Source organism: Staurois parvus, unplaced genomic scaffold (genome assembly GCF_062004578.1).
Source record: "Staurois parvus isolate SC_StPar_1 unplaced genomic scaffold, SC_StPar_1.0 ptg000279l, whole genome shotgun sequence".
NCBI lineage: Eukaryota > Metazoa > Chordata > Amphibia > Anura > Ranidae > Staurois > Staurois parvus.
This window is the reverse complement of record NW_028318075.1, coordinates 160,365-181,016: the sequence shown is the minus strand read 5'-3', so window position 1 is coordinate 181,016 and position 20,652 is coordinate 160,365. Positions and strand designations below refer to the sequence as shown.

General features: G+C 43.3%; 1 protein-coding gene and 1 long non-coding RNA gene across 2 annotated transcripts in view; one reads left to right on the top strand and one right to left on the bottom strand.

Moving 5' to 3' along the window:
• The window catches only part of KCNA7 (potassium voltage-gated channel subfamily A member 7), a 129,580-nt gene that overhangs the window by 79,164 nt on the left and 29,764 nt on the right, over nucleotides 1–20,652 (bottom strand). The window lies entirely within an intron of this gene.
• The window catches only part of LOC149458712 (uncharacterized), a 61,788-nt gene that overhangs the window by 21,986 nt on the left and 19,150 nt on the right, over nucleotides 1–20,652 (top strand). Inside the window, exon 2 of the long non-coding RNA XR_016313389.1 lies at nucleotides 18,187–18,281. This is a non-coding gene — a long non-coding RNA (uncharacterized LOC149458712). The remainder of the gene's footprint in view (nucleotides 1–18,186; nucleotides 18,282–20,652) is intronic.

Below are 20,652 nucleotides of genomic sequence, written 5' to 3'. Positions count from 1 at the left end.
CAGGGATGAGGGGATTGAAGGTCTATTGGTCATCAGGGGGTATGTTGCCACAAACAGAAAATGTGGCAAAGCGCTTTCTCAAAGTACCACATTTTGGGATCCTTGTGGCATTATGACAGTAGATCCACCCTTTTACCCTTTTTTCAAAGATCTAATAGGGTGGCCACCCAAAATCGGTACCTTTCTTTGATAACTCATATCCTGGGGTTCTTACACAGGTATTTGATCATAAAAGACCCAATTTACCACAAATTGCCCGGAGCAGGGGACCTCAAGTCCTTGGTGTTGCTGAGGACAACACTGCCCTCAACAATCTCACCTCTTTCACATGCTTTGGTCACCTCTTCAAAAGATATCAAGCTGCCACATACATCCTGAATGATTGGCTGTTGATGCAGTGAAAAGGACCCTGCTCTCCAAAGGCTGTTTTCATACCATTATTGTACCTGCACTCAAAGATGGCACAATGCTACTGGTGTGGCCACTGCAGCATTGCCAACATTGAGTTCAAGGACATGAGGTGTTCATAGGCAGTTGACAAGCAGCTGATGTTGGCACGTGAACCCTGACTGACTGAATTGGCCACTGACCTTTCTGGTCTGACAAAGGACCTCCTGGAAGTCAGTATACTTCATGATGAATCACTGGTGCCACCAAGTTGAAAATATGTGCCAGGCAAGATACATGTGTGATTTTTCCCACGTGATGGTGCTGTTCCCACCAAGCTCTATGATGCAGAGTCATGTGTTGCTAGGTACTTTTACCATGGCTAATATGCTGCAGGCAGAGGCTGCAGATTACAATGAAGCAATTGACAAAAAGGCCCACACTGCATAACTGTGTGAATTAACAATGGTGATAGCAGTGACTGTACCTGTTGGGCAGTGCGGCCAGATAGATTAGAATGTCTGTTCTCTTCAGTCTTCTGCAAGATGCCCCTGGACAAAATCCTTTCTCACTGCTGTTCTGTCTCTTATGCTGATGTATCTCCTCTTCAACAGGTGGCACCTATGGAAAGTATGCCACCTCATCATCCATCACCCCTTCATTGCTGAAGCCTGCCTTTTAGTAAGCTACAGCTGCTGGGACATCACTTTCTCTTAATGCTTTCTCCCTGATGTCTCCTTACTCTATAGTCATGTAGTCATATTCCTCATCAGAGAGGGAGCATGCTGGCACAGGTCTGTTTACTCCTCATTGCCAGTTTGCAGGGCTATGGCGGGATTTGCAGAACAAGAGTAGGAGGTATGTGGCTTTGTCAGCCACATAACTACTTTATGCACGTGATATGGCTATGTAGCACAGAAGCACATGGGAAAGGCAGCAAGTCCCATCTCTAGATGGTGCAGCCTGACCATTGCTTTGTCCTGCAGCACCTGCTCTGTCCCTATTACCTCCACATGAAGAACCTCCTGCCGGACATTTTTAGTAAAGAGAAATACCTAGATTTCTTGGCAAGTGAAGGGTTGGGTGCTGCTCTACCGACCCCCAGGAGACCAAGCCACAGTGGGTGGGGCGAAACACATCAGAGGGCGTGGCCAGTACGGTGGCTGAGGCCATTCCTCAACATTGGACTCCTGGCGCCAGTTGAGCAGCGTCCGTCCCTTCACTTGGCTGACACTGGAATCACTCGGACTCATGCTCCCCTCTTCTCACCTGCCGATGGGGTGATCCTTTTCCTTCCATCCTGTTAGGAATGGACTGGCCAGCAATGGTGGGACTCACCTGCCTTTTGATCTGCAGTACCAGGGCTGGCCAGCGGGTGCTCCCAGCAATCAGAGACTCAACCTTTCAGCCAGCTAACACCTGGAACTGATGATGCTGGGGTATTTAAGGGATGGCCAGACCCACAGACTCTGCCTTGGTGTTGTGTTTCTCTTGGGCCCTGTATCCTGTTCCTGCTCTCTGTTCCTGTCTGATTCTCTGCTACCTGTCCTGATCCCTGGCTTGTGACCCTGACCATCCCTCTGCTTGACCCTCTGTACTACGCTGCTTGCTACCTGCTGAACCTGGCCTGTGACCCCGACCATTCTCTGCTTGCTCCCCCTGTACCTACCTGCCCAATTGATATTGACCCGGCCTGCCTGACGACGCTTGCTTGTATATACTGTTATCTGTGGGTGGTTGGTTTGGTTTGTTTGCACTGTGTTATGTTTTAGCATTGCACTGCGTTTATGTTTGTATTGTTAGTGTTAATAAATTGTATTGTTTATCACATATCTGAAGTCTGAGTTTCCCTGCATCAGTCACACACCTCTGGTCATACCTGGGAGCCCTGACATTACACCAAGGCCAATCCTGACCAGAAGTGGCTGCACAGGGAAGCCATCTTGGCTTGTTGATGGGAAGGATGGATCTGGATGAGGTTGAATATTTATATCTGCTAGTGTTTGATGACAGGGAGTATGCTTATCAGACTCTGAAGGAGTATACCCGGGATGAACTGCTAGAATGTATACGGCTCGCTCATGTTCTAGTACAGTGGTGGGCAACCTTTTTTTTCAACTGAGCCAAATCTCGCCAAAACCATGATTGAAATTTATTTTGAGAGCCACATTTTTAAAACTGAAAATACATCTCCCATATAGTAATTCATCCCCCATAGTAATTCATCCCCCATATAGTAATTCATCCCCCATAGTGTAATTCATCCCCCATAGTGTAATTCATCCCCCATAGTGTAATTCATCCCCCATAGTAATTCATCCCCCATAGTAATTCATCCCCCATATAGTAATTCATCCCCCATATAGTAATTCATCCCCCATAGTAATTCATCCCCCATATAGTAATTCATCCCCCATAGCAATTCATCCCCCATATAGTATTTCATCCCTCATATAGTAATTCATCCCTCATATAGTATTTCATCCCTCATATAGTATTTCATCCCTCATATAGTATTTCATCCCCCATATAGTATTTCATCCCCCCATATAGTATTTCATCCCTCATATAGTAATTCATCCCTCATATAGTATTTCATCCCTCATATAGTATTTCATCCCCCCATATAGTATTTCATCCCTCATATAGTAATTCATCCCTCATATAGTAATTCATCCCTCATATAGTAATTCATCCCTCATATAGTATTTCATCCCTCATATAGTATTTCATCCCCCCATATAGTATTTCATCCCTCATAAAGTAATTCATCCCTCATATAGTATTTCATCCCCCACAGTACTATTCCCCCCCCCCTTCTAGTAAGCCAAGTCCCCCGTGTCAATTCACTTACCTTTTGCGTTCCTCTCGCTGTCTTCCCGCGCCGTTCGGGTCTTCAGGGCGGACTGTGAGAGGAGCCTAGCTCCCCTCCCCTCACGTTCGGCACGCTGCCCCGCCTACACACATCCTGACAGCCACATCCGCAGGCCGGATTAAAAGGTCCGCGCGGACTTTTGGGGCTGCCAACCGAGAGGAGGCAGGGGAGCGGCCGACCGAGAGGAGGGAGGGGAGCAGGCGCCCGGCACACAGAAGAGCCGCATTAGACTGGGTAAAGAGCCGCATGTGGCTCGCGAGCCGCGGCTTGCCGACCACTGTTCTAGTAGATCAGGGCACAGAGTTCTCTGAGGTGCAGCCTTTGATTGAAGTTTGTGCTGAGTTGGTTTCATCTGGTTCCCCCGAATGCAGGGATGAATTTTTGCCACCATTTAGTGCAGACCAGGTAGAGTCCCTGGTGTGGTTATTAGAGGATGATGTGGGTTACTTTCTGGAGCGTTATTCCACATGTTCACCACAGACACTAAGAGATTGTATAAACGCAGTACAGTCATTGACCAGACAGGCTTTGTGTAAGATCAGCTTTGTTCAACCCATACTGCAGACATGGACAGATTTGTTGCACCCAGCCTCAGTCAGCTTACAAAGACCCAGTCCTGCTTCTAATCTATTTCCTCAAAACTCTATTCCTGCATTCCCAACAGCTCCTCCTGCCCTGCTATCTACCGCATGTCAGTACCCTGTTCCCACTCGCTGCACCTATCCTGCCTTTAACCCTGTAAAAGAGCCCTCTGTAGCAACCGCTCCCTCTCCTGTTCCATCCTCCAGTTCTTCTCTGTCTCCAGCTGCTCCATTCGTTTGCAGACCTGCGTTTACTTGCAGTGCTCCAGTAGTTAAAACCAGAAAAAAGCGAAAATTCTTTCCAACCAATACCATCCTGCCAGTATCCAAACCGGTGAGCCTGCCTTCCGTGGTTCAGCCTGAAGCCTCTCTTCAGCCTGATGCCGGTACGCAGCCTGATGCCTCTCTTCAGCCTGATGCCTGTACGCAGCCTGATGCCTCTCTTCAGCCTGATGCCTCTACTCGGCCTGAAGCCTCTACTCGGCCTGAAGCCTCTACTCGGCCTGATGCCTCTACTCGGCCTGAAGCCTCTACTCGGCCTGATGCCTCTACTCGGCCTGATGCCTCTACTCGGCCTGAAGCCTCTACTCGGCCTGAAGCCTCTACTCGGCCTGAAGCCTCTACTCGGCCTGATGCCTCTACTCGGCCTGAAGCCTCTACTCGGCCTGATGCCTCTACTCGGCCTGAAGCCTCTACTCGGCCTGAAGCCTCTACTCGGCCTGAAGCCTCTACTCGGCCTGATGCCTCTACTCGGCCTGATGCCTCTACCCAGCATGATGAACTGATCCAGCCTGACGATCCTATTAGGCCAGTTGACTCGATGCCCGCTGTTGATCCAGATGATCCGGTACCTGATCCGGTGCCCGCTGTCGAGCCAAATGACCTGATGCCTGGTGACCCAGTGCCCGCTGTCATACCTGGTGACCCGATGCCCGCTGTCGAGCCAGACAATCCGGTACCTGATGACCCGGTGCTCACTGTCGTGCCTGTTGACTCGGAGCCCACTGCCTTGCCAGATGACGCGGTGCCCGCTGTCAAGCCAAATGACCTGATGCCTGGTGACCCAGTGCCCGCTGTCCAGCCAGACGATCCAATGTCTGACCCAGTGCCCGCGGTCATACCAGTTGACTCGGAGCCCACTGCCTTGCCAGATGACGCGGTGCCCGCTGTCGAGCCAGACAATCCGGTACCTGATGACCCGGTGCTCACTGTCGTGCCTGTTGACTCGGAGCCCACTGCCTTGCCAGATGACGCGGTGCCCGCTGTCAAGCCAAATGACCTGATGCCTGGTGACCCAGTGCCCGCTGTCCAGCCAGACGATCCAATGTCTGACCCAGTGCCCGCGGTCATACCAGTTGACTCGGAGCCCACTGCCTTGCCAGATGACGCGGTGCCCGCTGTCGAGCCAAATGACCTGATGCCTGGTGACCCGATGCCCGCTGTCCAGCCAGACGATCCAATGTCTGACCCAGTGCCAGCGGTCATCCCAGTTGACTCGGAGCCCACGGTTGTGCCTGGTGACTCGGTGCCCGCCGCCCCGCCTGGGGGCCTGAGACCTGTCGTTCCGCCTGGGGGTCCGGCACCCGCCACTCCGCCTGAGGGTCCGAGACCTGTCGCTCCGCCTGGGGGTCCGGCGCCCGCCGCTCCGCCTGAGGGCCCGAGACCTGTCGCTCCGCCTGGGGGTCCGGCGCCCGCCGCCCCGCCTGGGGGCACGATGCCCGTCGCCCCGCCTGGGGGCACGATGCCTGTCGCCCCGCCTGGGGGCACGATGCCTGTCGCCCCGATGCCTGTCGCCCCGCCTGGGGGCACGATGCCTGTCGCCCCGCCTGGGGGCACGATGCCTGTCGCCCCGCCTGGGGGCCCGATGCCTGTCGCCCCGCCTGGGGGCCCGATGCCTGTCGCCCCGCCTGGGGGCCCGATGCCTGTCGCCCCGATGCCTGCTGCTCCGCCCGGGGGCCCGGTGCCTGCTGCTCCGCCCGGGGGCCCGGTGCCTGCTGCTCCGCCCGGGGGCCCGGTGCCTGCTGCTCCGCCCGGGGGCCCGATGCATGTCGCCCCGCCCGGGGGCCCGGTGCCTGCTGCTCCGCCCGGGGGCCCGGTGCCTGCTGCTCCGCCTGGTGGCCCGCTGCCTGCTGCTTCGCCTGGTAAACCGATGTGCCTCTGCCCGGAGTCCTGCCCGATGTGCCTCTGCCCGGAGTCCTGCCCGATGTGCCTCTGCCCGGAGTCCTGCCCGATGTGCCTCTGCCCGGAGTCCTGCCCGATGTGCCTCTGCCCGGAGTCCTGCCCGATGTGCCTCTGCCCGGAGTCCTGCCCGATGTGCCTCTGCCTGATGTGCCTCTGCCTGATGTGCCTCTGCCTGGTGTGCCTCTGCCCGGTGTGCCTCTGCCCGGTGTGCCTCTGCTCGATGTGCCTCTGCCCGATGTGCCTCTGCCCGATGTGCCTCTGCCCGGTGTGCCTCTGCCCGATGTGCCTCTGCCTGATGTGCCTCTGCCCGGTGTGCCTCTGCTCGATGTGCCTCTGCCCGGAGTCCAGCCCGGTGTGCCTCTGCCCGGAGTCCAGCCCGGTGTGCCGCTGCCCGGAGTCCTGCCCGGTGTGCCAGTCTTTGATATCCCGCCAGTTACCAGACCCGGGCGGTGGAACATTTTGCCCAGCTAGGACTGTTTGGAGCGTCCTGAGGCCGCTCCTTGGGGGGGGGGTACTGTTAGGAATGGACTGGCCAGCAATGGTGGGACTCACCTGCCTTTTGATCTGCAGTACCAGGGCTGGCCAGCGGGTGCTCCCAGCAATCAGAGACTCAACCTTTCAGCCAGCTAACACCTGGAACTGATGATGCTGGGGTATTTAAGGGATGGCCAGACCCACAGACTCTGCCTTGGTGTTGTGTTTCTCTTGGGCCCTGTATCCTGTTCCTGCTCTCTGTTCCTGTCTGATTCTCTGCTACCTGTCCTGATCCCTGGCTTGTGACCCTGACCATCCCTCTGCTTGACCCTCTGTACTACGCTGCTTGCTACCTGCTGAACCTGGCCTGTGACCCCGACCATTCTCTGCTTGCTCCCCCTGTACCTACCTGCCCAATTGATATTGACCCGGCCTGCCTGACGACGCTTGCTTGTATATACTGTTATCTGTGGGTGGTTGGTTTGGTTTGTTTGCACTGTGTTATGTTTTAGCATTGCACTGCGTTTATGTTTGTATTGTTAGTGTTAATAAATTGTATTGTTTATCACATATCTGAAGTCTGCGTTTCCCTGCATCAGTCACACACCTCTGGTCATACCTGGGAGCCCTGACACATCCACAGCTTGGAGCCTTAAGGTATACTTTTCACTATGTAAATGCATTGATAGCTATAGGAAAAAGGGGGAAAATATTTGGTGCAGACTAATTTACTGCATACTGCTTACTGACCATACATTATACAATTTATATTTTTTTTGTACAATTTTCCTTTAGATTTACCAAAGCCATATAATATGAGGTCAAATCTAGAAACTCTCTCTCTCTCTCTCTCTATATATATATATATATATATATATATATATATATATATATATATATATATATATATATATATATATATTATGCATCATCTTCCCAAATAAATAAACCCTGAAACACTAAACCCCATGCTATATATTTTTAAAATAGTGGGAAATTACAAAATCATGAAATAAAAGAAAGTAGAAATAAAAACAGAAACTATACAACAATTAAAAAGAACGACTGCAAGAGGCCCCAGTGGCTAAACAGAAACTACAGTTGTTAGTTACGAACTAAAAGCTAAAAAGGTATTCCTAAAAAAGGACTGTTGAATCTCTGAGCTGTGAGTGCAGGGGTGCACAAAAATATGTAATCCATCACACTGCTATGCACAGTAATTTAGCACAATATAGAGCAGCATAGCAACTAACTCTCCCTATACAGACTATTAGCTCTCCCTAAACTACTCCAACACACACTGGTAAATGACTGAAAGGAACCCACCCTTTTATAATGTGGGGGCTGGCATATAACAGAGCCCCCCCGCTCCACTGGCCGTTCTAAACAGCTGAATTAAGTTTAAAGGCCATACAGTATATCATGGTTACAAAAAATTCAGACTGGCATATGTTTACATTAATTCATCAGGACTGGGAATTTCAAACCCGCTGGATCCACCATGAACCATGTGCATTACAACTTTGACTGTACATTAAAATGTTATCCTCCTGTTTTTAAACATAATCCTTACTTTTAAAGCCACTTCTCCACTTGGCTCCCCCTCTCTCAGTCTAAGCTGGAGGAACCAACAAATGGATGCCCAGCCCCAGTAGCTCAGGTACAAGCACTCAGCTCCAAGAACTCAACTTGCCTAACAATGCATGGGCAGTCCACTCCCTCTTGCAGATGAGCATCACTGTGAGTGAGAGAGAAACAGAAGACTGCACATGCATGGTTAGACTAGCTAGATTCTCATAGTCGAGTTCACTTTTGTTAGGTACTGAGGCTGAGGATTTAAACACAGGATGGAGGGGGGAATCCAATGGTATAGACAGCTTTAAAAAGAAGGCTTTTTTTTTTAAATGGAAGACAGCATTTTAATATACAGTAAAAGCTGTAGATGAATATTTTTTTTTGTAATGTCAAATATTTAAAGGGCAGGGCCATCACATATGTGACCCCGCCCCCGTGTGACATCAGTGACCAGCATGCCCCGGTCGATGTCACATGGGGGCGGGGTCACACGGGTAATGTCACCGGGAGGACCTTATATATTTAAGTACTGTCAAACCAGCTCAGAGGCATACGACCAGGGGCCAGCGTCGGGAGCGGAGCCTTTTTTTTTCTCCTTCGGAGCAGCGGTGGCTGGCATCGTGATTGACGGATCTACTTCAGGGGACATTCTTTTATTTTCCTTCTTTTAACCACTTCCTGTCTGGCCCATGTATATAAACAGCCAGACAGTGGCAGTGCAGGGTCGGGTGGCCATTTATAAACGGCCTCCCCGCACCCTGCTTGTGCACGCTCCCTGGGAGAGCGCAGCACCGCGATCCGGTGCCCGCTGTATCCTCCGGACACAGTGGAACACCGATCGTCGGACGGGACCTCTGTGCGAGTTCCCGATCATGTGATCACTGCTTGGCCAATCAGTGATCACATGCAGAGTAGTAAGCAAGATGTCACTTCTGACATCATTGCTTACTACGTGTGAAATCTGTGAATGATCACAGAGGTCACATGGTACAAGGCTATTCACAACAGCCTTGTACCATGTGACAAGCTGTGACCAATCACAGCTGACACAGTAGTTATCAATGGCTGCAAGAATGCAGCTAGAGGGAAGGAGAAATGATTGCTTTTACAACCTTTATGGGTGTAAAAACAATCAATGTAAAAAAAATCTTCATCACCCCCCACAAGTAGTACAGTGCCACCATGGTGATACTGTAGTGCTAGGATGACAGTATGTAAAAAAAAAAACAAAAAACATAAATAATAATATAAAAAAAATTTAAAAAAATTCAAAAAAAAATTTCAAATTATAATTTTTGGTTATAAACTAATTTGGGTTATTTTTTTTTACTAAAAAGATAATGGAATAAATTTTGCCCAAAATTTATGATGAAATCCTTTTTGCAAAATTTTATAAGAAAAACACTTTTTTCAAAATTTTTGGAGTTTTTCATTTACATAGCAAAAAAAATAAAAATCCCAGTGGTGAATAAATACCACCAAAACAAAGCTTTATTTGTCTCAAAAAACAATGCTAAAATATTCATATGGGTACAGTGTTGCATGACTGCGCAATTGTCATTCAAAGTGTGATAGCACTGAAAGGTGAAAATAGGCCTGGACAGGGAGGGGGTAAAAGTGTCCGGACTGAAGTGGCTAAACTAGCACAGCGCTGTATAGCAAAAAATGGTGTAAATTCCAATATCTATACCATAGTTTGTAGATGCTATAACTTTTACAGAAACAAATTAATATACACCTATATGGGTTTTTTACCAAGGACATGTAGCAGAATACATTTTGGCCTAAATTTACGATGAAATTTGAGTTCATTGGATATTTTTTGTAACAGAAATGAGAAAATATAATTTTTTTCAAAATTATTGGTCTTTTTTTGTTTATAGCACAAAAAGTTAAAAACCCAGAGGTGATCAAATACCATCAAAAGAAAGGTCTATTTGTGTGAAAAAAGGACATACATTTAGTTTGAGTACAGCATTGCATGACCGCACAATTACCAGTTGAAATAGCACAGCGCCATAAGGCAAAAATAGCCTGCTAGGAAGGGGGTAAATCCTCTGAAGGGCAAGTGGTTATGAAGATTTATGACACCAGTTTTTGCACTTCTATGGCACTTGTACTTTATATGGAACTGTGTAGCACTCTATATTTGAAGTTTTGATCATTTGAGTTGATTTATGGTTTATGTAGTATGCTGAAAAGGGTTAGGATTGGGTAAGTGCAGATCTTATGTAATATCCTTCACTGGATGTGGTTTTCACATGAACTGAGCAGCAGCTATCCAGGTGTTTGTGTATATCAAACTGAGTACTGTTGCTTGGGGTTTCGGTTGAATTTTCTTATATTATACCCACACGTGTGAAAAACTTGGGGAAAAACTCAACATGCCTATAAGGTGTCATCCATCAAAGTACCATTCTCTAAGTATTTAAGTCCAATAGCAGTGAGAATCTGGATAGAGTGGCAAAAGTTTAGAATTTGCTAGCTTTTTGCTGTCTGTGACCTCACTGAGAGTAGTCACGAAATATCATAAAAAGTTCTCTCGATTGGGGCTGTGAATATAAATGAGAAATTATATTTGTATAACAAATATGTTATTAGGAGAAATGTGAAAAAGGTGCCGTGACAAAATTAATTTGTACTTATGGAGGGTTGCAGATGAGCATGATAAACAGAGACCATGGGTGTCTAATATAAGACCATCTGCATTTAGTACCTACATTTCTGACATTTTGGCACCAATAATTTGGTGTGCTGAATCTTGGCAACACAATTGTTATCATTTATACTGCATATTGCAGAAAAGATTTGTTAGGGCACATTAACCACTTGATATGTTTGTTTTTCGATAGGTCTTCGGGGAAAACAGGTAGAGTTGGCGGGGTGTCGGGAAGCCAAAGAGGATTTTAAACACTTAAGACCCATGCTGAGATGGGGGGGTAGGAGTAGGTGTTCATGTTCAGAGTTTTACCCCAATTCAGGGATCACCAGTGGGGGAATCCTACATCAGATTCCAGAGCAACATACAGGTCAAGGGTTTTTTAGTTATTTAGGTAAGGGTTAGGGTGTGTGGGAGGGGGGGGGGGGAGGGAGGGTATGGGGAGGGGGGGGGGTGGGATGGAGGGAATGTGTGGAAGGGTGGGATTGGAGAAAGGTCCATGAGATGGGTAGTCTATATCGTTTTCCCTTTCAACAAGAAAGAGAACAGAAATATTAGACAGCTATGAGCCTGCTTAATTTATTGACATATAATGTGAAAGGTTTAAATTCTCCTACCAAAAGACATAAGATACTTAGGGAAGTTCATCAACTCTCCGCAGACGTTGTGTTCTTACGAGAGACACATCTATCATATGATACTAATGTCAAATTACACTCAAGGTACTACTCAACTTGATATTACGCGTAGTCACCAATAAAGAGGGCTAAAGAGTAACGAACGGGTTCTCAAAAAACATGGGTTTTGATGTGGATGAGAGACTGGTGGACCCAAAGGGACGGTTTCTATGTTTAAGAGGGAAAATGCGGGGACAAAGCTATACCTTGGTTAATATATATATCCTGAATCAAAATCCAGAACTATTTCTGTATGGAGTGTTGGGGAAAATTACAGCGTTTAAGAGGGGGACCCTGGTCTTGGCAGAAGATTGTAATTTTTGTCTTAATCCATGGATGGATACGTCTTCGATTGCGCAGAGAGGAGGAGGTAAAAAACTAAGAATGTTGAAAAAGAAGTTACATCAAAGTCAGCTAATGGACGTATGGAGAGTGAAATCCCAGAGAAAGAGATTATACCTTCTTCTCCCTGGCGCACAGATCGTACTCACGGTTGGATTATATTATGATCGAGCATAGACAAGGTAGGAGGAGAAGGGAACAAAAGGGCAATGTGGAGATTAAATGAGACGCTTATACAGGACCCGGAAGTAGAGAGGAGGTTAAGGGAGGAAATTGAGCAATTTTTTCTGTTAAATTAAACTGAGGAAGTCTCTTTGGCCACCACTTGGGAAGGAAATAAGGGGAATCCAGATAGCTACAGGAACTAAAAAAAAGAAAGCTTGGGAAAGAAAAATAAAGGTGGTGACAGAGGAGTTATATAGGTTAGAACAGGCACATAAATAGAGACAGGATACAGAGGTTCATTCGAAGATAATACTTAAAAGAAAAGAGTTAAAAGACCTACTAGAACAGGAATCAAGGAAGATTTTCAATAGGGTCACAAAAGAAAGATATTGGTGGGGGAATAAACCAGGAAAATATTTGATGAATAGACTTAAGGAGAAGAAATCGAAAAATTGTAAAACCTAAGAACCTGAAAGCTACAGAGGAAGAAAAGAGGGGGAAACAGCAGGAATTTTTAAAAGCAGCAGACCTGCCAAGAATATCAAAAGAAAACTTAATATAGTTAGAACAAGCGATCTCCCAGGACGAAATTAATCTGGCCCTGAAGAATACAGCAGGAGGGAAAAGCCCAAGACCTGATGGGTATACGGTGGGGTATTATAAGAGCTTTGGAGACTTATTGGTCCCTAAATTTTGTACATACATGAACGCCTTAGGAGAGGGAATGGGAATAAGAGCAGAATTGCTGCAAGCGTATATAACGATCATCCTAAAAGAAGGAAAGGATAGTTCACAATGAGCTAGCTTTAGACCTATATCATTATTAAATACAGATACAAAACTGTTTGCGAAGGTGCTAGCTACGAGGTTAAAAGAGCTGATGCCGGAATGGATACATTTGGATCAGGTGGGTTTTGTCCCAGGAAGGGAAGGGAGGGATAATGGTTTAAGAACATTGCTTATTTTACAGAAGGCAAAGAGAGAAAAGTTACCAACAATTTTATTGTCGATCGATGCCGAGAAAGCTTTTGACAAGGTAGACTGGGGTTTATGATAAATACCTTAGAGCAGGGGTGGGCAACTGTAGCCCTCCAGCTGTTGTAGAACTACAAGTCCCATGAGGCATTGCAAAACTGACAGTTACAAGCATGACTCCCAAAGGCAGAGGCATGATGGAACTTGTAGTTCGCCAACAGCTGGAGGGCCACAGTTGCCCACCCCTGCCTTAGAGGCCTTGGGAATAGGGGCGAAGATGATGAGTTGGATAAAGGAGCTCTATAACCACCCGTAAGCGGTGGTGAAAGTAAATGGGTCCCTCTCAAGGTCTTCTACGATGTACAACGGTACAAAACAGGGGGATGCCCCTTATCCCCGTTATTATTTGTAATATCCCTGGAACCTTTGTTGGCGATGGTAAGAATGAGTGTAGATATAAGAGGTATCAAGATAGGTGAGATAGAGCATAAGGTAGCAGCATATACTGATGATATGTTGTTTTATATTGTGAATCCTGGGTTAACCTTACCTAACCTAATGGGATTACTAAAAGGGTACAGAGAGCTTTCAAACTTGAAGATAAACCCTTCAAAATCAGAGATCTTGAACATTAGTGTTTCAAAGAATGTGATGCTGACCTTACAAAAAGACTTCCCATTTCCATGGAGGGAGAAGGAATTAGGTTACCTAGGCGTAAGGTTGACTCCTTCTATAAATAATATATACCGGGTAAACTATATCCTATTATTAAATGAAATAAAGGATAAGTTGAGAAGACTTTCAAGGGGAAGGGTCTCTTGGATCGGGCTTATAAATTTGGTTAAGATGGTGATAGTCCAAAAAATCTTATATAAATTCCACATGCTCCCAGTCCATATCCCAGGATCCTTCTTTGGGATAATAAAAAACTAATACTTAAATATATATGGGCTAATAAGAAACTGAGAATTAGGTGTGAAGTTCTGTGTAATAAGAAAGAAAAAAGAGGAATAAACCTGCCCAATTTTAAGAATAATTATACTGTGGTGATATTGTCACAAATTGTAGATTGGACATAAAATTCACAGGGGAAGAGTTGGGTTAAAATAGAAAGTATATAAAGTAATAAACGATTAGAGAGGATTATCTGGATACCACTAAAGTTTTGCACTATGGATGAGACTAGTAGTACATTGACACAGGAGGTATTAAGAGTATGGAATATAATGCACAATCGAATGGATTGGAAATATAATTCACTGTTGATTCCCTGGTGGGTACTGAGTTTTTCCTGCCGGGGAAGGATAACATTTTGGGGAAATGTAGGTGCATGTTTGGGGGATATAGTAGTTAAAGGGAAGTTGGGCACTTTTCAAGACTTAAAGGGTAAAAAAGAGTTATTTGTGCCGTTAGATGAACTGAGATACTATCAATTGAGACATTTTATTGCAAAGTTGCCCCAACCACTGAGGACATGCTCCCGTTTGAAAAGATGTTGGGTTCCAGTATGGCGCCAAAACATGTTACCTCTGGGATATATAAGATTGAGGAGAAAGATCACAGGTATAGAATGGAAAGTTGTAAAGAGAAGGGAAGAGCTATATGAACCGGGGTAAATTGTAAGGGGGTTTGGATGAGGGGGGGGGGAGGGGGTAAGTTGGATTGCAAAACTTAGGGGAATGTTTGTATTTTGGTTGTAAATGATACTTTGCTTTATTTTTGTAATGGAAAAAAAGTTTAATAAAAGATTTTAATTAAAAATAAATAACTACTTGATATATAATACCCCTTAATTACTGTTCATTTTTCAGTTTTGTTATAGTTTGAATGACAACTACAAAGTCATGCAATAGTGTACCCAAATAAATTTATCTAATTTTTTTAGCCATTCAGAGCTTTTTCCTTTTTTTTTCATTTTACCTATAAACAGGGCAGTACAAACATCTCCAAAACAATCCTGTTTTGGAAGTTAAACACCCCAAGATAATCTCACGTTTTGCCACAATTTTTTGGAAAGGAAGAAACATTCTGGTTTTGAGGTGAGGTGATTAAGGTTCACTTAACCTTTAAATATCCCCCAAGAAAGCCAAGTAGTATCCATAAATTCCTCCTTCCCTAATCAATGGTGGTCTGTGACATTTTAAAACCTTCAATTGTTGGTGCCCCGTGGCATTTTAACACTCCCCCATCCCCCTACAATCCCTTCCTTCCTGCAATCATCTTTCCTTTGTTGTGAAAGGAAGGGGAGGGATGAATATTTGTAAACAAATCCAGTGCTGGATCCTCAGCCATCACAAGGTATAGAGCCACTCTGATTGGCTCTGTGCATTTTGTCTGTGATGTGTGCTTGCTTACAAACATTCAAAGGATGCATTGACTGCCCATGCAGGTTTTCTGCTGCACCATTTATAGACAGTGCTACAGAAAATTGAGTTCCCCTGCTTTTTTTTCTTTACAATAGCGCAATATCAAAGTAGTTAAAACAGCAAATTATCACTTGCAGTATACGCAATAGTGCCAATTTGGCATACGTAACAACAATGCAGACAGATACAAGTGTATGATCCTGAAAATGCATGTGAAATGTTATGAAATATCTTAGCATTGACACTCTGATCCCAAAAACTACTACCCCAATAATAACGAGTTAAAAACAATGTCAGGAGAGATAGAACTGCAGGCTTTACTTCTGAATAAATCTTTTAATGATCAGACTGTTTTCAAATTGATATGGTCAACCAATGTTCTTTCGAAGTCATTACTACTGGATTACTTATGGCTGGAACATGCCTCATCTCTGTGTGTGCTATGAGATATCTCATTTTGCCTTCAGAGCCAGTCTGAGAGCCGTGTGAAATTTGATCAGAGCTGAATTTAGATTTTGTGTTGCACTAGGCCTCTAGTGTAAACACAGAACCTTGTAACTCTGCACCAGCGTAGCCCTATCTAGCCACCACAGTTCTGCCCGATCAATGGAAGGTCATTACATATATGCACACAAAAGGTGAGCACAGCAACATAAACCAATCACATGGTGCTGTCTGAATTATAATTTGCTTTGGACTACTATGGCCCAGAAATAGTCACTGGAAACAGTTCTTGACAATTTTAGTAATAAGACCTTGACTTCATTGATTGCCGAAAAGACCTCAGTTATGTCCTGAGCTCTCTTGGCTAACAACGCTAGTGAATAGTCTTCTATAAAAAGATTAGAGATAGTTTACAAATTGTGCCTATGCCCACAACCTAGATGAATTATGCACACATTCTGAATCCACTATTAGATGTGTAAAACACTCCTGGGTCTAGGAAATCTTGTGTTCTCAGAACATCTACTACTGAACAGACCACTGATTCCCAACTCCGCCCAGTAGAATTTGTATACAGTCTTTTTTTCTTTCCTTATTTAGAAACAATGATCTAATATGGTCTGCAGAGATGCAAAAATAAATTATAGCATTCTTGCATTGGCATTGCTCCAGATATTCCCTCATGGCAATATCAATTTGTTGGATGCTATAAGTTATTAATTAATGCTATTTGTTTTAACAAGAAGATTTTAGCTTATCAATTAGGTTTAAAGGGTTAATGATAGATTACTAAAAATGGATAATTAACTAAAGCACTTTTGAGGAATCCACCAAAAATTCTACAGTGAAAGATGAAAGTCAATGTATAGTTACAACTACCTTTCTCAAGAAAAGAAAAATATCTGATATAAAACCTTATAAGATCCCCAATATCTTTTTTACATTGGTGTGTTCCATGCTCATCTCTGCCAACCAATTGTGAGCACATAAAATGAAAACCAAAATCTAAAAGGATGCCAATAAAACTGAGAGCCCTGTGTTTTTATCAAGAAATAGAACAGAAAAGATCAAAGGTTATACTTGTAGGTAAATTAAAGAAATAATGTGTTTTAAATGTGATCTTATTTTTTTAAGTCATTCTATCCCAAAAGTGATATTTCAGCTAGTGGGTGGGTAGGCTGACGTACAAGTCAGGCTTTATATATCTTTAAGGGACTCTAGTAGCAAGAATTTCCTGCAATAAACCCAGGCACTGTAGTTGTCCAGTATGAGCTTACGCTTTATGTTGCACTTAAACATGTAGAAGTTTACCTATCAATGGCACAAACTAGAGAGCACAGAGATGGCAGCACTGCGGTTCACAGGAAATGTAGGAAAGTAGCATCTACCAAAATAACATGGACTGCATCTTTAAATAAATAGCTCAGCCTGCTAACATGACCTAGCAAATAGTCAAGCAATAAACCCATTGTAGGGTCAAAACCTGCATTTTCTAAAATGGGTACTACACTAGAACATGAAGAATTATGCCAAGAATTTACCATGTAATGAAATTTACTCACAGCCTTGCTATAGTTTAGCAGTTAGTACAGTTTTGAAATGAATTGGAACTCTGTTATTTTGGCACAAGAGGATGCTTCTCTACCTAAATATTCTATATTCTCAATGGCTACATTTATACTGAATTCCACATGTAGGAATGTGAAGTAGAGTAATGCCTGTATTATTTTTTCACACTGATAGCGTTCCATAGGAATTCCCCAAAAGAGTACAGGACTTGTACTCCAAATAGTATTACAGTAAAGGATGAATAACTGCATAGTAAGGGCCCATTCAACCTTGTTTTACCGCGTGATTATGCATTTTATACAAAAATCCCAGCAATTTACAATGTTGCTAGTTCATGTCTTCTGTATGTGTTGCAGCGCAGTGCAAATGGTCATGTAGAATTTTTGTGCATTATTATTACAAGGTTTATAATATTATTATTGTTGTACATTTTTGCATATGCATAGATGTGAAAGGGCTGGTAAACACAGCATATTTATGTGATCCAAGCCTTATTTCAAGACTTCTGAAACTATTCTTCTGTCCTGTTTACAGTGTCAGAAGTTCTCACAATTACCATGTATTAATCTCAATTAGAAATATGTTCATTATTATTATGTATTGTTCAATGGAATGTAAAATGTTTTACCACATTTTGTTCTTTATTTGGTTCTGATTCATAAAGCTGCTAAGCGGTTTTTAGCACATGATAAAATGGCCTCTCAATATATTTATTTGATGTCATTTTAGCATCCTTTAGGCACTATTATCTTTTTTTTTAGGTAACATTGTAGCTTAATGTGAACCAGGGGCTTCATGCGTCATGTTCATGAATAAAAAAAAATCTAATTTTTTTATGTTAAAGAAAATGTCTTTATTTAGTCAGCTAAATAATAAATGTTGCATAAAAATACTTATTTGTTTTACCGTTTTGCAGGAAACCTCAGACAGCTGTTTACTGCTGTGCTGTGAATACAGACCTGAAGAGCAGGACCATGGATTGCACACACACAGCAGAATGACTCAAAGGAGGTACTGTATGTCCCCGTTTCCTTTACTGTAGTGATGGTGTTGTATAGATCTCCAGTTTATTGTATTATTATCAAGAACAGTCCTAGCGATGGACTTTCTTATTAGACAGCCCAACATGCAACGCACACTATGAAGCATGGACGCACACTGTAATAAGTGTTTACAGTGAGGAATTTATTGTTAAGGTTTGTTTTGCTTTCCTTATTGCTGTCTGCTTTACCAATTTGCAACATTTCTTGTCTAAGAAGAAGATAAATTTTACTTTAGACAGCTGTCACTGAACACTTATTCTTACTGGGAATCCCCGTCTACTTTGTCCCCATATCAGCTGTAGCATATATTTTTCCTTCCTTCTTTTTTCTATCCAAGATAGAGAGTTTCTACTATGGGAACACAATAATAAAATGGTAAAGGTTTTAACCCTTACTGTAAAAAAAAATGAAAAAGGATTTAGCTGAAGTTACTCTGTTTAGCTGTCACTAGCATTATTGTAGGGAGTGATAACCCAGGATTCATGAGGAAATTACATTTAGGAAGAGTACAAAGCACTATTGTACCTCTTCCAGTATGTCCGTAGGACTGGAGTTCTGTGCACTGTTGTCCAATCATAGCAAGGAGTAAAGTCCTAGGTGTCACTCTAGACTCAAACCTGTCCTTCCAACCCCATGTCCAATCGTTGGCAAACTCATACATGCTCCACCTCCGCAACATCTCCAAAATAGTACGTTCCTAACCCCAGTATTGTACCGCGCTCCAATATATTCAACCTTATGTGATATTATAAATTACTAAGTGTACCACCAATAATCCAATAATTATATAAATAAATTATACTTAAATATATAATTAATGTAAATATATAAATTAATTATTTAATAAATGTGAAAAAATAAATAATTTTTTAAAAAATATATAAGTGAAAAATATATATGAGAAAAAAATTAATTTGAAATGGGAATGACAGTTCATTTCTTTGGGAATGAGATGGTATAGTAGTTCAATCTAATCTGTGTGATGAGTCTGTGTTCACAGCGTGAACCTCTCTCTCCTTTCTCCTCTCCTCTCTCCTCAGCACAGCCTTCTCAATAGGACTTTCTCCGCTGGCTGCTTGGCTTATTCCTCCATATACGGAACATACAGAGAAGGGAAAAGAAACATAGTGTCTTATCCGGGATAACGATTATTTATTAAGCTTTGATCTCCCACTCACATTGTGTAAATATAAGTAGCGCTTTGTATGGAATGTATCCAGATCGTACTACAAACAGCCTTGCAGGTGTGTTTGCCTTCAATGAATATACTCGCCGTTCCTCTGTGGATGCGTGATGACGTCACCGCCCCTCCCCTACGCGTTACGCTACAGGGACTCGTAGCTTCCTCTGCGGGATGTAGTTTTGCATGCCATCATGCACAGAGACTATTTATATCCTACCGGCGCCATTTTTGCTATGATATATTAGCTCTTCGTTTCTCCTCCATAATTTTGGAGTTCAGACTGTGTCTCAATGTCATACATATGATTTTTGATTTTGATTTTTAATTTTATTTTTATCTTTATTTTTATTTGTATTTTTATTTCTATTTTCATTCTCATTTTTATTAAATTTTTTAAAAAAAATTTTTTTAATTTTTTATTTATTTATTTTTTTTTTTATGTTTTTTTTATATTTTTTATATTTTTTTTTTTTAAGATTTTTATATTTTAATTTAAAACTTAAGACACAGTCTGAACTCCAAAATTATGGAGGAGAAACGAAGAGCTAATATATCATAGCAAAAATGGCGCCGGTAGGATATAAATAGTCTCTGTGCATGATGGCATGCAAAACTACATCCCCCAGAGGAAGCTACGAGTCCCTGTAACGTAACGCGTAGGGGAGGGGCGGTGACGTCATCACGCATCCACAGAGGAACGGCGAGTATATTCATTGAAGGCAAACACACCTGGAAGGCTGTTTGTAGTACGATCTGGATACATTCCATACAAAGCGCTACTTATATTTACACAATGTGAGTGGGAGATCAAAGCTTAATAAATAATCGTTATCCCGGATAAGACACTATGTTTCTTTTCCCTTCTCTGTATGTTCCGTATATGGAGGAATAAGCCAAGCAGCCAGCGGAGAAAGTCCTATTGAGAAGGCTGTGCTGAGGAGAGAGGAGAGGAGAAAGGAGAGAGAGGTTCACGCTGTGAACACAGACTCATCACACAGATTAGATTGAACTACTATACCATCTCATTCCCAAAGAAGTGAACTGTCATTCCCATTTCAAATTAATTTTTTTCTCATATATATTTTTCACTTATATATTTTTTAAAAAATTATTTATTTTTTCACATTTATTAAATAATTAATTTATATATTTACAT